This window comes from Pelodiscus sinensis, chromosome 3, assembly GCF_052426305.1.
Source record: "Pelodiscus sinensis isolate ZL-2025 chromosome 3, ASM5242630v1, whole genome shotgun sequence".
Classification (NCBI taxonomy): domain Eukaryota; kingdom Metazoa; phylum Chordata; order Testudines; family Trionychidae; genus Pelodiscus; species Pelodiscus sinensis.
The window spans coordinates 54,455,617-54,472,561 of NC_143054.1; the positions used below are offsets into that span (position 1 = coordinate 54,455,617).

Here is a 16,945-nt window from a genome sequence, read left to right on the forward strand (position 1 = left end):
CGGTGTGAATCATGTCCTATGTCTCTACACATCATCCCTTACACTGCTCCTATCTGTGTGTTTTTTTTAAAAATTGGATCTGTTTTATTTTATTATTTGTATTAGTCAGTTGCTTTGAGGAGCCTTCCTAAATTCAGGGATATAATATTATTTTTTTCACATTAGGGTACTTTAACAAGAGTGAATAGCCTAAAACTATTTACAATATGTTTGAATAATGACCCTGCATATTCTGAGTTGCTGTATCCCTATTTGTGTATTATAAATGGGAAGCAATAAAACTAAATTGTAAAATAAAAATTGGTAAGATTCATTTTTCACTTGGAGAATTTTACTCATTTACTTTCACCTATGAAGGTTCAATTGAACCATAAACTTATTTTATCAATAAGAGGCAATATGAAAAAAACACAAGATCCATATGGAGGGATGTTCTGTTGCTCCTCTTCTTGGGTACATCTAGACTACATGGCTCCGTCAACGGAGCCATGTAAAATAATTTACTCTGCATAGTCAAAGAAGCGGGGATTTAAATAAACCCTGCTTCATAAAAATAAAAATGGCTGCCACGCTGTGCCGATGATCAGCCATGTAGTCTAGACATACCCTCGTGTCTGATTTTACATTTTTTAAAGCCCTTTATATTTATTTATTGCAACTTTTGGTTCTTCTTTGACTCACAAGTTTTCATGACTAATAGGGAAGAATGAGATGATGAAGAGGATGTTTTTCACAGCAAGCTCAAGAGCCATCTGACTTAGAATGGTTCTTCTGACTTGTCAAGACCTGCATGACACTGCCTGCACCTTAAAGTCCTCACAGAAGATCTAAAAAAGAAAACCAGACCTACAGAAAAATTAGTCGGGCCCAGGCTAGTAGATTTTGTGAGCTCCAGCCACATGGGGGAAACAGTGAAGGGGGGGGGGGGAGAGGGGCGGGCAGTGGCTGGAGTGCCAGCACAGGCTCCCCAATGCTGAGGAGAGCCCTAAGCCTCAGGGGCTAGTTCCAGGCAAGCTTTAGGTTCCCCACCCCTCCTGTAGACCAACAAATCCCAAAATGACAACCTTATGGTACTGAGGCTCATGAGACTTAATTTTTCTGGACATCCCAAGACAAGCAGGAAAAAACTGAATGTGATTAAACAAAACTTCCCTGCAAAAGACTGTGTTGTCATCTCCCTTATACGATTCCAGGGCTGTGGCTACATTTGGAGCTGGAGGTGTCATTCCCAGATGGAGTAGATATACTAATGCTAGCTCTGATAGAGCAACCACACTAACAATAGTGGTGTAGCATAGGCAGGTCATGGGCTAGCTTCCCTGAGTACATATCCATAGAGTCTAAGCAGATTTCTACTCAGGGTGGCTGGCTCACCATTGCTTGACCTACTGCAGCTTACTACTATGTTTAGCACACCAGCTCAGTGAAAGCTGGTGCAAGTCTACTTGATCACATCCCCAGCTCCAGGCGTATTCAATACAACATTCATATTCCAGGTGAGAATATCACTCTTTGACATGCAATGTCTGCTCAGTAGTTAATTTATGAAATTAAGTCTGAATGCTTCAAACACACTATGTACCTGGATAAACACTATGTTCCTGAATGCTTCAAACACCTTATATTCCTGGATAAACTTACACATCTGTGCAAGTGTTTCTAGGAACAGGTTCCCAAATACATCATTTCTGGTTAAGGATTTTGAATCAAATATTTTTAACATAAGACCATTCCTCACCTCTTTTCTTTTTTTTTTTTATGAATGAGGCTGTGTTAAGGATGTTTACTTACATGTAGATCTCCTGTGAATGCTGATACACATTTTGCATGAAGTAGATCCGTATGTTGCACTAATAACTAATAAATTCATGTTATCTCTTTTGAATGACATGGCAGAGTTCCACTTACTGTTAGAGTTTGAAATATTACTAGAAAAATAATCGATGTTTTCTAATACTAACCATGCAGTCAGGCATTAAAGCAAAGGAGGACTGTGAAGCTTTCCATTTTGCTCTCTTTCTGAAGTGTAGGAGCTTCACTTTCATAGAACTCCCTCTGTTCTCTGGCTAGTGAAGTGAGGTCTCAACAGTCAGAGGAGTTTAAAGTGGAAAAAGCAGATGGAGTTGATGCCTGGCCCTCCCAGCTTTCCTTCCCTTCTACTGGCTGGAACAACATTGTCACCTAACAGGGAAAGAAAATATGCCACTGCTGAGTGTCCTCTAAAGGAAAACCTATATTTCCCTTCCTCTTCCAGGGGAAAAGGAAGACATCCCCTATCCCTCACCAACCTCCACTTTTCCAATTACCTTTCCTTCCTGGAAATATGGAAGGTGGGGAGAAAATGAGATAAATAAATGTATAATGCATGTAGTTGTACATAACATTTCTCTTTTTAAATGCATTTTAAATTTTCTAACATGCAGGGAAATTACTTTCAGTATTTCAAAATGTCAAACCCTGTTCCCAGATCCTCCATCTTTCGTTTGCTTTTATATCAATATATTTATCTTACGTAAATCCTCCATTCTTGTGGAACTGGATTGGGGAACAAAAGAGATGTGTCTCTAGCCAAATCCAAGTTCTGCACACTTTTTTCTTTTAGATCATTGATAAAAAGCATGGACTTAACGCAATAAAGTCCCACTAGAAATACACCTACCTATTCAAATGATAATTCACCAATTACAAATACATTTTGAGAGATGTCACTTATCCAGTTTTTAGTTCATTTAATCTTTGTTGATGTCATATTCATTGTTTTTAATCAAAATGTCATGTGGAACCAAGTCAAATGCTTTCCTGAAGTCTATTACAGCAACATTATTATCTTTATCAACCAAACACATAATCTTATTAAATATATATCTGGTTATCAAGCCAGTTTGACAGGATCTAGTTTACATAACCTCATTTACACTGGCATGAAATATATTAGCCTCCTTTAATTCTTTATTAATTTAGTGCCATATAACCTGTTTCATTATTTTGCGGTGGATCAGTCAGACTTACAGATATACCATTATTGTATGATAGGCAACACCTCTGGACTTCCGTCATACACACTGTTTATATACCCTGTAAGGTATCATTTGAAAATCCATAATTCACTGATCAATATTGTCCTGATAAATATGTATAATAACATTATATGTGAAGTTATAAGATTCCCCTATATGATGTTATTAATACATGTTCCAAACCCTACAAGCCTGCCCAGGATGAAGTCAGCAAACACGACTGCCCTAAACAAAAGAATATGTACCTTAATTTGCACTTAAGCAGTAATCAGAGACAACAAGCAGGAAGACATAATAAAGGAAGCTCAAACAGGTGAGTAAAACCCAGCAGGGAACATCCTTCCACCCAGACTTTTTGGCTACTGGTTCTCAGCTAGAAATATTTTTTCAAGAAGAGAACTGAAACAATAAAAAGAAGAAGCAAACACCCCAAGACACCCCCCTCTCTCTTTCTTTCCATGACATTCTCTGTATCTAAAAAGACAAAGGAAACAGCCATTGCACTCTGGGAAAAGGTCCTCCTGTCCTAAAGAGGTTTATCAGTAATCTTGCTGGAAGCAGGTGGCAAGAAATTTTGCTTGACTCTAATATAATTGGTACGATAAGCAACAGAAAGCATTTTATCTTTATCATAGAACCTCAGAGTTATGAACATTTTGGGAATGGAAATTTTTTGTAGCTCACGAATGTTCATAACCGTGAACAAAACATTACTGTTGTTTTTTCAAAAGTTTACAACCAAACAGTGACCTAATACAGCTTAGAAACTTTAGTATGCAGAAGAAAAATGCTGCTTTTAACAATATTAATTTACATGAAACAAGCACAGAAACAGTTTCCTTACCTTGTCAAATCTTTTTTAATCCTTCTCTTAATTTTTTAGTATTTTACATTTAACACAGTACTGTACTCTATTTGTCTTTTTTTTTATTGATTATGTACTTGCAGTTCTGAATGAGGTCTGTAGTAAATTAGACAGTTCATAATTCTGAAGGTCTATTGTATTTCTCTTGTAACCATTGCTGGTTTTTATGCCTTTTTACTTATTCTCACTTAAACTCTATCTCTTTGTAGATAATAAACTTTTAGCGAATCTAGTGTGTTTAAGTGTCTGGATAACTCCATTGGTAGGTTTTGAATATATACCAAACTATGATGACAGTTAGCAGCTATAACATGAATTATGGAGTAAATCACAGATTATAGAACCAAAACATTTCCATAGAAGAAACAATATTAAAAAGAAACTTATAGCTGGGAAATAATATATTTGGACACCATAGTAATTACTGGACTAAATTGTCATATTATTTATCTGCTTTTCTCTGGTCCATATTTCTATATTATCTGATCTCCACACCATAGGAATTTCACTAATCCAAGCCTTTAAAAAATCATGAGATTTAAAAAAAATAAACACGGGTTTCTTTTTATTTTTCTTCTTTCAAGCTTGTAGAATCATGTTTTCTAGCTCTTCTATGCAAACATGAGGGCTGGAAATCTGCTGTGAAAAGAAAGCTCATACTCAAAGTTGAGACTTTAAGAAAAAAAAACTAATCTCAATAAAATAATAAGCATTGGTATCACTACCTGAGTACTGGAACCTACAGAATGTGTCTTCATCTTAGCATTTGTGGTAAGGAAGAATACTGTTCCTGTGTCACAGGTGAGGAGATCATTCATGTAAAGAATCATTAAGGCTACATCTACACAGCTTCCTTCTTCCACAGATGCCTATGCAAATGAAGCATGGATTAGCATATTCCCACGCTTCATTTGCATAACTAATTAGGAACCGTTTTTGCATAAGAGGTTTTTGCACAAAAAGGCATCATCTACACAGCACCTTTTTGCGCAAAACTCTTCTGCAAAAGCTGTTCTTCCTCATTTTTTCAGGAATTTTTCAACGCAATTCCCCTGAATCCCTTAACCACATGACCATCTTCAGCACTGCCAACGCCAAATGTTCCAAAATCATGAGCCTAGTTTAAAAATAATGAGACTGAAATAAAATTAATACATTTTGGGTTAATCTTATTTTTCAACTTTCAAGGTTCAAGTGAAATGTCACATTTTTATGATTTTCTCTGAACTATGAGGACTAACTTCCTTTGAAAAAAATAAAAGCAGAGATTTGCAAATAATCATATGACTACAGATGTTGGGCTTTAAGAAAAAACTATTATTGTGAGACTTGTTACTCTGATCAGTCTTATCATTGGTCAAAATGATAAATTTTAGTTGCCATTTTCTTTCAGCTTGTTTTCCATTCTTAACTGAAGTTTTTTTTTGTTTGTTTTTTGTTTTTGCTGCTGCTGCTGCTGCTGCTTCATGTGGAAGGCCAAAACAATGAAGTGAAAATTCATAGCTAGACAGCTGGAATCAGATGCTAGCACTGATGTGAGATTCTTGCCAGGATTCCACACAGGATTCTCTTTGTTGAAAAGCCAACACATCTCCTCTTGCAGTCAGCGCTATTCATAGATTCCTTTCAGAGTTAGTGACAATAAATATTATAAATCGCACAAATCCAGATGGCGGGGGTTATAGTTGCCAGCCATTCAACTCCTTGTGAGTTCTCTCTCTTGTCCTGCAGCTTTGCACACACAAAAAGCTAATCAGTCTCCTCAAGTCCTGCTGTGATTATTTTTAAGCCACCCTTCAGTCACCCACAGATGTTGTCAACACTGGGTATATAAGAAGTGTAGAAGCACAGCAAATTGGTAGTAGGAAATCAAAGATTTGGCCACCATACATGTTTTCCAATGGTGGCCCTTAACCTCTTGAAAATAAGAGCATCCCAATTTCTTACACTTGAAGAGAGATTGCTTCAGGAACGCTACCTATATGTGCTGTTTTTTTTTTTATAAATAATTCTTGCGTGGCACATTTTCCTGATATTTACTGCTGCAGAAAGAAGGGGAAACTGCTACTGAATACACATATCTAGCTTCAGAAACTAAATTACTATTGCAACTATTTCTGATATTTTCCATCAAATTGTAAGACTCCTGATTATGATTTGTTTTTATCTTTGACAATTTGCTAAAAGGTGCATAATAATCATCCAACCATAGTTCATTATTATGTTTATTACAGAAGCCCAATAGAGAGCAGGACAATATCCATTTCACTGGGCTGTCTGGAAATATATATATAGCTAGTCCCTGACCCAATGAGTATACAATTTAAATACACAAAGAGATAAAGATTTGGATTGAGGAAAGAGCTATAACATACAGGGTATGTCCAGACTACAGAGTTTTGTTGGAATAATGGCCATTTTTCCAACAAAACCTAAGTTATGTCCACACTGCAAGTGCATTTTTTCTACAGTAAATTGAAAGAACAGAGGGGTTTTGTGCAATTAGTAATCCTCATTCTATGAGGAAGAAGCCTTTTTGTGAAAGAGCTCTTTTGCAAAAAGGTATGTGTGGATGAGGAGGAGGGTTTTTTTGTGCAAGAAGAGGCCTCCAGGAAAAAGCACAGGTGGCTGGACAGGCCCAGACATTGTGTCCCTCCTCAAGCTGTAGGACAAGAAGGAGACTTTACAAGATCCCCAAGCCAAGCGGTGGAACACCGAAATTTATGGCTGGATGGTCACCTCCCTGGCGGAGTGCGAACACCCACCCCAGGCCATGCAGCAGGTTTGGAGTAAAGTTAAAGAGCTCCGCCAGGGATATGTCCAGGCCACTGAGGCCAGCTCCCACTCAGGGGCAGGACCCCACACTTGCCCCTACTTCAGTCTTTCCCACCCATCCTGATGGACTCCGAAGTTGAGACCCATTATCATCCAGCTGGAGGTAGCCCCAGAGGAGGGGCAGGAGGGCTAGGGCCAGCCGGCTGCACTGGAGAAGGAGGAGCAGGAGGAGAGCAAGGAGGAAGTCCCTGAAGCCGGTGTCAGTGACCCAAGACGTCTCCCAGGTCTCCTTGGATGCTTGGGAGGGATCTTCAGGTGAGTGGTCTCACAGACATACCCACCTTCTACAGTGGTAGAAGCCATATTTTGATAAGGTAATAGCCTGCAAGACAAAGCAGACACACGTATTCCTAAAGAAACTGAGCTTTAACTTTTACTGTGCAGTCATCCAAAACCCACTGAAGTCAGAAAAGACTCCCCTGAGATTTAGAGCAGGTCCTCACTTTCCTTCATGAGGGGCAGACCTGCTCTGTCTTGGAACACTTTATCCTATAATAATTCCACCCTACTGCCCCCCTTCCCCTGCTATGCCCATTCCCTCTCTCCCTGCCCCCTGCTATGCCTCTGCTCCCTCCCCATGCCACACGTCTGCTCCCTACCCATGTGATACCCATGCCCCCAGCCCTAGCAATGTTGTGAGCTCACCTCCCAGTTCAGAGCCCTTCTCCCTGCCCACCTTTTCCCAATGTTTCATGAATACAGAGTTCATGTTTTGTAAAACCAAACAGGTGTGTTTATTTGGAGGTCAGGGAAGGGGCAAAGGGAGGGGTTGTGGTAGGGAAGGGATAGAGCAGAAAGCCAGAGGTCCCTAGTGGGGAGGTGTGGGGAGAGTTACTGGGGTGCTTGAGAGATTCTCTCCCTTAGGGCCTCCTGGAATGCACACCCTGGCCTGATGGGCTTGGCGGATAGCAGCTGTCCACAGCTGCTGGAAGGCTCACCCCTCATCGCTAGCGTCTGCCCCCTGCCCCAAGAGGAAGGCCTCCCTCTTCTTCTCCACAATATTGTGGAGGATGCAACATGCCACCACCACCTCAGGGATGTAGTGCTCCTCTATGTCGAGGATGGTGAGGAGGAACTGGAAATGTATCTTAATCCGGCCAAACGCGTACTCCTGGCTTGGTTCAAGTGGGCATTAATTTGCTCCCTGCTGGGATCCAGGTGGCCGGTTTATGGTTTCATTAACAATGGCATGAGGAGGTATGCTGCATCCCCCACTATGCACAGTGGCATGTGCACATCCCTGACTGCAAAGTCCCAGCGGGGGGAAGAATGTGCCGGCTTCCAGCTTCTGTACAGGCTTGAGCTCCAAAAGACTCGGGCATCATGTGCCCTGCTCGACCACCCTACAAAAATGTTGGTAAATTACCCCTGGTGGTCCACTAGGGCCTGTAGGACAAAGGAAAAGTAGCCCTTTCGGTTAATACTTTGGGCCATTTGATGGTCCAGTGCTTGGATGGGAATGTGGGGCCCATCAATGGCTCCCCCTGCTGTTGGGGAACCCCAGGGTGGCAAATCCAGCCACAATCATGTCCAGGTCTCCGAGACGGATGACCCTCTGCAGCAGGATAGAGTTGATGGCCCTCACAACCTGCACAAGGAGACAAAGAAACACACAAAACAGAGAATGAGAGAGAGGGGGTGCCCGAGCCCTTGGGAGGCGGCCATTCTGCTCCCCTACAAAACACCCCAGGAGCCACCCCCTATGAGGTGCTCACCCCCACCCCAGCAGCCGGGCTATGTGAGGGTGGGACAGCACAAGCCCCCAGGCATGGGGCTTTCTCCCCCATCCCCACTTCACCCCCCCCCCCATATTCCCCAACCCCCCTTTCCCAAGGGGCCATGTGACGGGCCATCACTGCCACGGGGGGAGGCTGGCCGGAGCCACCCCCCACTGGGAACCGGCGGTCAGCCCCAAGCCCCCCGGCGTTACCTCGGTGCAAGCCGGAGGAGCCGGCAGGCCCACTTGCCGCCGCGTCTGCGCCAACAGGGGAGCGTTGGCCCCTCCCTTGAAGCCCTGCGGGGAGGGGGTAGGGTGAAGCGCGGTGAGCGTGCAGTGGGGGCGGAGGCCGGCACGCTGCAGGATGGGGCGGGGCCCCGGGCAGTGGCCGGCGCGGCGGGCTACTTTGAAAAGGCCCACCGCCGACGCGGTAGGGGAGAGCCTCCCCGCTGCAGCATAGGAACAGGCCCCCCCTGAGGATGGACCCTGAGCGCCATCCAGGCCGGCGGGCGGCCAGACCTTGGCCCCGGGGCCATAGGGACAGCCATTGCCACCGGCAGTCGGACAGTTCCTTCTCTGACGAGGGCCGAACCCCACCGCGTCAGACCCGGAGGGAACGGCCAAGCCGAGGGTGGACCCGGCCAAGGGAGCTCTCCCCGGCGACTTCCCCTGGACGACCCCGGAGCCGAGCGACCGAGCTGCGATAAGTTTTGGGGTTGGAGGCGGCATCGCCAAGAGCCGCCAGGAGGGAGGAAGGAGCCCGGGGCAGGACACTTCTGGCGTTCATGGGTGGACGAGTTTCAGAGGGAGTGACCCCCCGTCCACCGCGCCAGGGCATTAGCAAGCCCTGACGCTCAGGGCCCCGGGCTGGGGCCTAAAGGGAGAGATACAAGGCGGAACCCTGCAAGGGGGAAAACCCAGACCAGGGGCCTTGGCCCCACCCCGCAGGGATGGGTAACTACTGTAGGGTTTGCTGACCCCCCCCCTTTCTCCCGGGAGGGGGTGATCGCACCCAAAATTGTGGGCCCCATAGCAGGGACCCAGGAGTCGACGAGGGACCAAGAGAGGGCAAGAGGGTCCGCAGACCCCCCCCCCCCTCTCGGGCGGAGAGGGGGTGATCGCACCCTGAACCCCTCACAGGCCACCTTATGCAAAACTCTTCTCCTCCCCTGCCCCCGCAGGGACTGCAGCCCCAGAGTGCCTTACCTCCATGAGGAGGGCCCCAATGGTAGACTTCCCACCAACCGGTAGCTGTCAGGGATGGCCAGCTTCCAGGACAATTGTGACCTGCTTCTCCACGGGATGGCAGGCTGCCAGGTGGGTGTCGCATCTTCAGAGAGCAGGGGTGAGCCAGGCACAGAGTTCTAGAAAGGTGGCCTCCCACATGCGGAAGTTGTTGAACCACTGCTGGTCATCCCACAGTCCAAACTCCAGGACCAGCCGGTCCCACAGTCCAAACTGGTATCCAACCTCCAGAACCTTCTCTCGACTGTGGGGTGTGGTAGCCAGAGTGGAGCAGCTGCAGCCAGGGAGAGGGTCCCCAGAATAAGCTCGGGGTCAAGCTTGTGCAGGACCAGTAAGGCAGCTGGCACTAAGTGCTGCAAGATTTGTAGCGTGGCCATGTGGGGCCATTCCATGCCCAGGGTCAGCTCCAGCTCCATGGCTCAAAGGAAAAAGCTGTGGAGTCCAAAAACAAAAGGGCAACCACAGCAGGCACTGCGAGAGCTTTGCTGTCCCTCAAAGAGGTAGACAAGCACGCAGCAGAAGTACACAGCAGAAGCAGAGAAACTGCAGTCCATGGAGGTCCCTTTAAGCACGTCTCTGCAAGGGCTCCGGCATCAGCACTCAAAAGCAACTGGAGACCTAAAGCCCCAGCGTGAAGTAGTTCCGAGTGGCCTTTTATGTGAGAAAGCATCCAATCAGTCTGGACACTCTCTTTCGAAAAAGCGCATCGCTTTGTCAATGTGCTTTTGTATGTAGATGTGCTCTTGCGCAAGAAGTTTTCTCAGAAGATCTCTTCAGAAAAAATCTTCTTGCGCAAAAAGCCTGTAGTCTAGACATAGCCACAAACAGAGAACAAAGGGCTATAACATACAAGCAACTGCAAACTCCATATTAGCACCGTACGTTTTTGGTTTACTTCCTTTTATTTTTAAATTTTGAGTGGCGTTTCCATGGGAAGTAATTTAGCTGAAAGAGACAAGGAACGTGAAGAGAATACCAAAGGGAGGGAGTAAGGAAAAAAGGGAAGGTGAACAGAGGGGAAAAAATGCCCTGAGTAAATGCTGTTTAAAACAAAACAAATGCTGATGACATCTCAGTTGGCAGGTCTCTGCTTCATTAGCTTTCTTCTTAGGTATTCAGAAAAACTTTATTAGTAGCTAGGCTCTGAAATAGGCTTCCAACAGAAGTTGTGGAATCCGCATTGGAGGTTGTTAAGAACAGGTTCCGTTAGACAAATGCCTTTCAGAGTTAGTCTAGGTTTACTTGGCCCTGCCTTTACTCAGGAGGCTAAACCTAATGAACTGTCAAGGTCTGTGTCAGACAGCCAGGCAGGGCTACTCAAGACGTAGCCCGTGGACTGCATGTGGCCTGCGGCCCATTTGTTTGCAGCCTGCGGTGCAGTTTGGGTTTACGTGGGGCTCAACATGCAGCTGGCAGGTAGAATCCTTTGAACATGGCCTCCACTGGGAACACGCTCCACAATGGCGGGGTGTCTCCCAGGCAGGCTGAGCACTGAAAGACACAAGCGGACGGGCTGGCTGGAACAGACAGGTACAGGGTGTGGGTGTTTCTAGCCCCCAGGGAGCACCAGGGCATTGCGGGAAGTGCTGGCTGCTTAGTCTTGTGGGCAGAGCCTGAGAGGTGCTGACTGGCTCACACTGGCCACGTTTGGGTCTGGTGCTACAGCTTAAGGCTTAATGTTTGTATTCATGCTCATCAGTGTGAAAGAGGATATGTGCATATAAATTTGCATGTATTTGCAGCCACACTTAAGTTGCGGCCCTCAGCATGTGCTGTGAGTATCACTGTGGCCCCTGGGGCTTCCAAAGTTGAGTAGCCCAGGAGCCAGGTATAAAAACCAGTGTCAGCATTCTTCACAGCAGCTCCAATCAGGCAAAACAGATTGGAGCTGACTATGCAGAGCTGAGCTTAATTGAGGGGTGTGGTTTGCCAGTTGAAACAGAACATGGGGCCAAGGAGGACTGGTTACATGTAAGGGCTTGTCTGGGATCTGAGCTAGTGCAAGTGTTTGATGGTTCTGTGATGACTGGTAAAATAAGAGAAGAGGCAGAAGGCCTACAAAGTTTTCAGTCATCCCACCACTTGCAGAGAAAGGGTTTTCCAATAAGGCCTGGTAGGCAGAGCAGCAGAACTTGCAGGACTGCAGAAGGGAACAAGCTAGCATCCTGCAGCAGCTCCTAAAGAAGGTGAGAAGTGCCCCTGGTGGGGGATGGGGCCCAACACAGAGCATAGGACTACATAAGATGAGCCCTGAAAATGATGCAGAGGCATAGTACCTATGCACTTTTGAGAGGGTAGCCATTGGCACAGGATGAGGTAGGGAGCCAACCCCAGGGCCCAGGTTGCCTATCTATCAGAGGAAGCCAAAGCAGCCTATATGACCCGAGTGAGGAGCAGGCCAGAAAATGAGATGGAAGGCAGCCATCCTGGATCGGTTGGGGCTTTTTACTAAGCAGTATTGCCAAAAGGTCAGATCAGCAAGGTGGACTCGAGATTTATGGCCCTAAACATTTGCCAAAAGGTTCATTGGCTGGGCAACGATCTGATTGAGACCTGACACCCAAACGATGGTGGAAACGATAGACACTCTGGATGCCTCTCCACAGCATCCTTAGCTCGAAATAAGCTACGTAATTTGCGGTATGCCAATTGCAGAGATTGTTTACAGCGTATTTCAAAATAGCGTATTTTGTAATTTGGCAATGTCTACACAGGGCCAAATGTCTAAATAACTCACTATTCTGAACTTCCCCATAAACCTCCTGGAACAAGGGTTGCTGGGACATCGGAATAAGCTGCCCATTATTTCAAAGTGTATTTTGAAATAATGGGATGCTTCAATAGACGCGAAATAGCTCAACAGAGTAGACATACCGCCTAATATTTAGAACAGTTTCTTCAGGGCCTCCCTGAGAACATATGGCTGCGTCTAGATTGGCATGATTTTCCGGAAATGCTTTTAATGGAAAAGTTTTCCAATAAAAGCATTTTCAGAACAGAGTGTCTAGATTGGCACAGAAGCTTTTCCGCAAAAGCACTTTTTGTGGAAAAGCGTCCGTGCCAATCTAGACGTGCTTTTCTGCAAAAAAGCCCCGATTGCCATTTTCGCGATCAGTGCTTTTTTGCGGAAAACAAATCTGAGCTGTCTACACTGGCCCTTTTGCACAAAAATTTTGCGCAAAAGGGACTTTTGCAGAATAGTATTTCCGTAAGAAGCACTGATTTCTTACAGTAGGAAGTCAGTGCTTTTGCGGGAATTCAAGCGGCCAGTGTAGACAGCTGGCAAGTTTTTCCGGAAAAGCGGCTGATTTTCCGGAAAAACTGGTCAGTCTAGACACAGCCAATGAGTGTGGGTCAAGCAACATCTACCAGGCAGAGTAGAGGCTGCCATGAAACAGATAGGAGTATGCAAAGGCAGATTTTCCCAGGAAAGATGTGCAACTATACAAGAGAGAGAGGCTCAGGAACCTGGAGCCAGAAGGGGTAAGGATGGAGGTTACTCCCCTCTTCCCCCTGTTGAAAAGTTCCATCAGGGGTTTGACCCATTATTTGCTACCAATGTGGGCAACCCAGACACAAGAGGAAGGGCTGTGGTTTTGCCAAATTTTGCAGCTGGGACAGGGCTGGAGGGAAGGGGAAAAACTGTGCAAGATTTCAGTGATGGAGGGGAAGAAACTCCAGAGAGGCTTGTAGAGATGCCCTCAGCTTGCCCTCTTATCTGGAGGGAGCTGGTTATACCTCACTGGATAATTTCAGGAGCAACTATGGACATAATTTGTCCGTGGGGATAAAGGACATTGGCGATCAGGGAGAGGTTTTGCTGGAAACCGACTGGGGTAATGGAGGGATTGGCTTAGGCATGGGCTGGAGTGCTTTGGATGATCGGGGGAAGAGGGGAGTAACCTCTATCCTTTTCCAGATGCAATGAAAGGAGTAACCCACTGGGAGACCCTTGGTATGAAGCTATGGGGGTGTGAGATCTGTGGGTGGGGGATGAGCAAACCCCAGTAGGAAAACCCAGATCATTACCCTGGAGATAAGGTTTCCACAGGGTAGTCCCTGGAGGGGGGGGGGGGGGGAGATGTGACAGAGTGCCAGGTATAAAAGCTGCAGTTCCTGGGTATGTCTACACTACAAAGTTAGTTCGAACTAACGGACGTTAGTTCGAACTAACTTTAATAGGTGCTACACTAGCGCTCCGCTAGTTCGAATTTGAATCGAACTAGCGGAGCGTTTAGTTCGAACTAGGTAAACCTCATTTTACGAGGACTAACGCCTAGTTCGAACTAGCTAGTTCGAACTAAGGGCTGTGTAGCCCTTTAGTTCGAACTAGTGGGAGGCTAGCCCTCCCCAGGTTTCCCTGGTGGCCACTCTGGCCAACACCAGGGAAACTCTATGCCCCCCTCCCGGCCCCGGACCCCTTAAAGGGGCACGGGCTGGCTACGGTGCCCGTGCCAGGTGCAAGCCTGCCAGCACCCAGCTAGCAGACCCTGCACCTGGCACGGCACAGAGCCACCCACCCGATGCCCCCCAGCCCACCCCCTCTTGCCGGGACCAGGCTGGCGGCTCCCGGGAGCTTGCCCTGGACCGCAAGAGGCGGGCACCTTCCTGGGCTAGTGCGGACATCGTGGACCTCGTCCACGATCTCCGCACTAGGCACAGGAAAGTGGCCGTCTAGGGCAGGAGAGCTGCCAGCCTGGCCACCCAGGACCAGGTGTGCATGAAAATCAAGGGGGTCCACTGAGACCCCCGACCCTGAGCCCTGAGCTTACAATGGCCGTACTGGGTCAGACCAAAGGTCCATCTAGCCCAGTAGCCTGTCTGCCAACAGTGGCCAACCCTAGGGACCCTGGAGGGGATGGACCGAAGACAATGACCAAGCCATTTGTCTCGTGCCATCCCTCTCCAGCCTTCCACAAACTTTGGACAGGGACACCACTCCTACCCTCTGGCTAATAGGACTCCATGGACCCAACCTCCATGACTTGATCTCACTTCCCTTTAAACTCTGTTCTAGTTGTAGCCTTCACAGCCTCCTGCAGCAAGGAGTTCCACAGGTTAACTATTTGCTTTGTCAAGAACAACAACTTTCTCTTACTAGTTTCAAGCCTGCTACCCATTCCTTTCCTTTGGTGTCCTCTAGTCCTTCTTTATGGGAACTCAGGAAGAACTTTTCTGAATGCACCCTCTCCACCCAACCCCTGCTTTTAGAGACCTCTATCCTGTCCCCCCTCCGTCTCCTCTTTTCTAAGCTGAACAGTCCCAGTCTCTGTAGCCTCTCTTCGTCTGGGACCTGTTCCCAACCCCTGATCATGTTAGTTGCCCTCCCCTCTCCCAGCCTTTCTCTTCCCCTCTCCCACCTCCTTTTCCCAGTCTCCCCCAGTTTTTGTTCAATAAAGACAGAGTCAATGTTGGAAGAAACGTTATCTTTATTTTGTACATCAATAAGAAGGGGGGCTAAGGAAGGGTAAGTGGAAGGAGGTGAGGGAGGAATGGGGTACGAGCCCCCGATGGGGAGGACTGGGCTGGCTCTGCGGGCTTCTGGGGGTGGAAGTTCTCCTGCAGCCCCCCAATTACTCCCTCTCCCCAGATGGCAGCCTGCGGCAAGTGCACCTGGGCTGATGGCCGAGTGGTGTGATGTGCCCAGTGTGGGCACTCAGGGCACTCCAAGCCAGAACTTCTTTGCAAGCGGGGCACCCCTTAGAACTGTGTGTCCGGGGTGGGGGTCGGGACCCTTTAAGCGCAGCCCTCGGCTAGCCTGAGACAGCATCTCCATGCTCTAAGTCCTCCTTTTATGCCCTGCCGGCACTGCTTCCGGCCATCCTTAAGCCCTGTTCAGAGTCCACTCAATGTGGACTTGCTAGTTCGAACTAGCAAAACGCTAGTTCGAACTAGTTTTTAGTTCTAGACGCGTTAGTTCGAATTAGCTTAGTTCGAATTAACTAATTCGAACTAAGTTAGTTCGAACTAGCGCTGTAGTGTAGACGTACCCCCTGTGACAAGTGCTAACTGATCAGGCAAAGCAGATTGGAACAGACTATTCAAGACTGTGCCTAATTTGTGTTGGGGGCAGGGCAGAAAGACTATTTAAGTTATTAGCTACAGTGAAGGCTGTAGAGCAAACTCATTCTTTCTCTGTAAGTGGTCCAAGTGCCACTACAAGGGACAGTGAACCACACCTAGTAGGCGTGTGGGTTACATTTTCAGAGCGGAAGATCATCTACTTTACAAAGTTCTGCCTCTGGGAGAGCTAAGGAAAGAGGGGTACTGAGTCTTAGCTTCCCCATTTCAGATAATTTATAAACACAGACTGGCTAGTTGCAGAGATTAGTCTGCTCTGCTTAAAATTTTATACTGTGCTCAAAACTGTGGTATCTGAGTATCTTCCAAAGTTAAAAATAAAAGGCCAGCTCCGAGGTGGTATAAATCAGCATAGTTCCATTGACAACACTGGAATGATACTGGTTTAAACAAACCGGAGTTTGGACCAGACAAGGGTAACACCAGTTAGTAACAAAGATTTCCCTTTGTTTCCTGCACCTCGCTCTCTGTTTCCTGCACCTCTCTCTCTCTCTCTCTCTCTCTCTCTCTCTCTCTCTCACACACACACACACACACACACACACACACACACACACACACACACACACACATGGTAGTAAAATTGTGTGTGTGTGTGTGCCTTTTTATTTAAGAAACTAAATGTGCTGTATGTTGTTATGTGGAAAAGCAGGCTACTCGCAAGGGTACAGGCACAACCACCCGCCCCCTGGAGTTCAGCACACAGCACCTGGGCATGCCTGCACGTGAGAGGCAGCAGCCGCTCCCACCTGATAGCCCAGCCAGCCGCAGGTGTGTATACAGACCCCAGGGAGTGTCAGGCTGCTCACTGCTCCTCTGCCTTCCATGAGGGGATCCACTGTGGCTGTACACTGCCCTTCCCTGCCTGGCCGTGGTGTGTGTGTGTGAATGGGTGGGGGCAGCATGGTCCTCTGGCCACTTCGGGGTCCTTGTGACACAGGGCGTGCTGTGCAGGCCACACGTGGCCTTGCACCTGCCGCTCAGAAAGGAGGGCACAGCCTCAGGGAATGTGTGTGCAGGGTGGACTGAGCGCCCCTCTTTCTTGTGTCTTCTCCACAGCTGGAGCAACCGGGACGGAGGGCCCAGCCATACCACCTGCTGCAGCCATCATCCAGAGTCCAGACAAACCGGAGATGAGCCAGGCCTGGGGAAGAGCTGATGCACCAGCACATCGGGGTGATGCAC

At 47.2% G+C, this 16,945-nt stretch overlaps 1 long non-coding RNA gene across 1 annotated transcript; it reads right to left on the reverse strand.

Annotated features, from left to right (window-relative positions):
• Positions 1–3,460: 3,460 nt before the first annotated feature.
• LOC149524649 (uncharacterized) lies at positions 3,461–13,773 on the reverse strand. The gene is made up of 3 exons (XR_016349136.1): positions 8,648–13,773; positions 8,084–8,305; positions 3,461–7,039 (listed from the first exon to the last, which is right to left on the reverse strand). It is a non-coding gene; the product is annotated as an uncharacterized LOC149524649 (long non-coding RNA).
• Between the last annotated feature and the right edge of the window lie 3,172 nt (positions 13,774–16,945).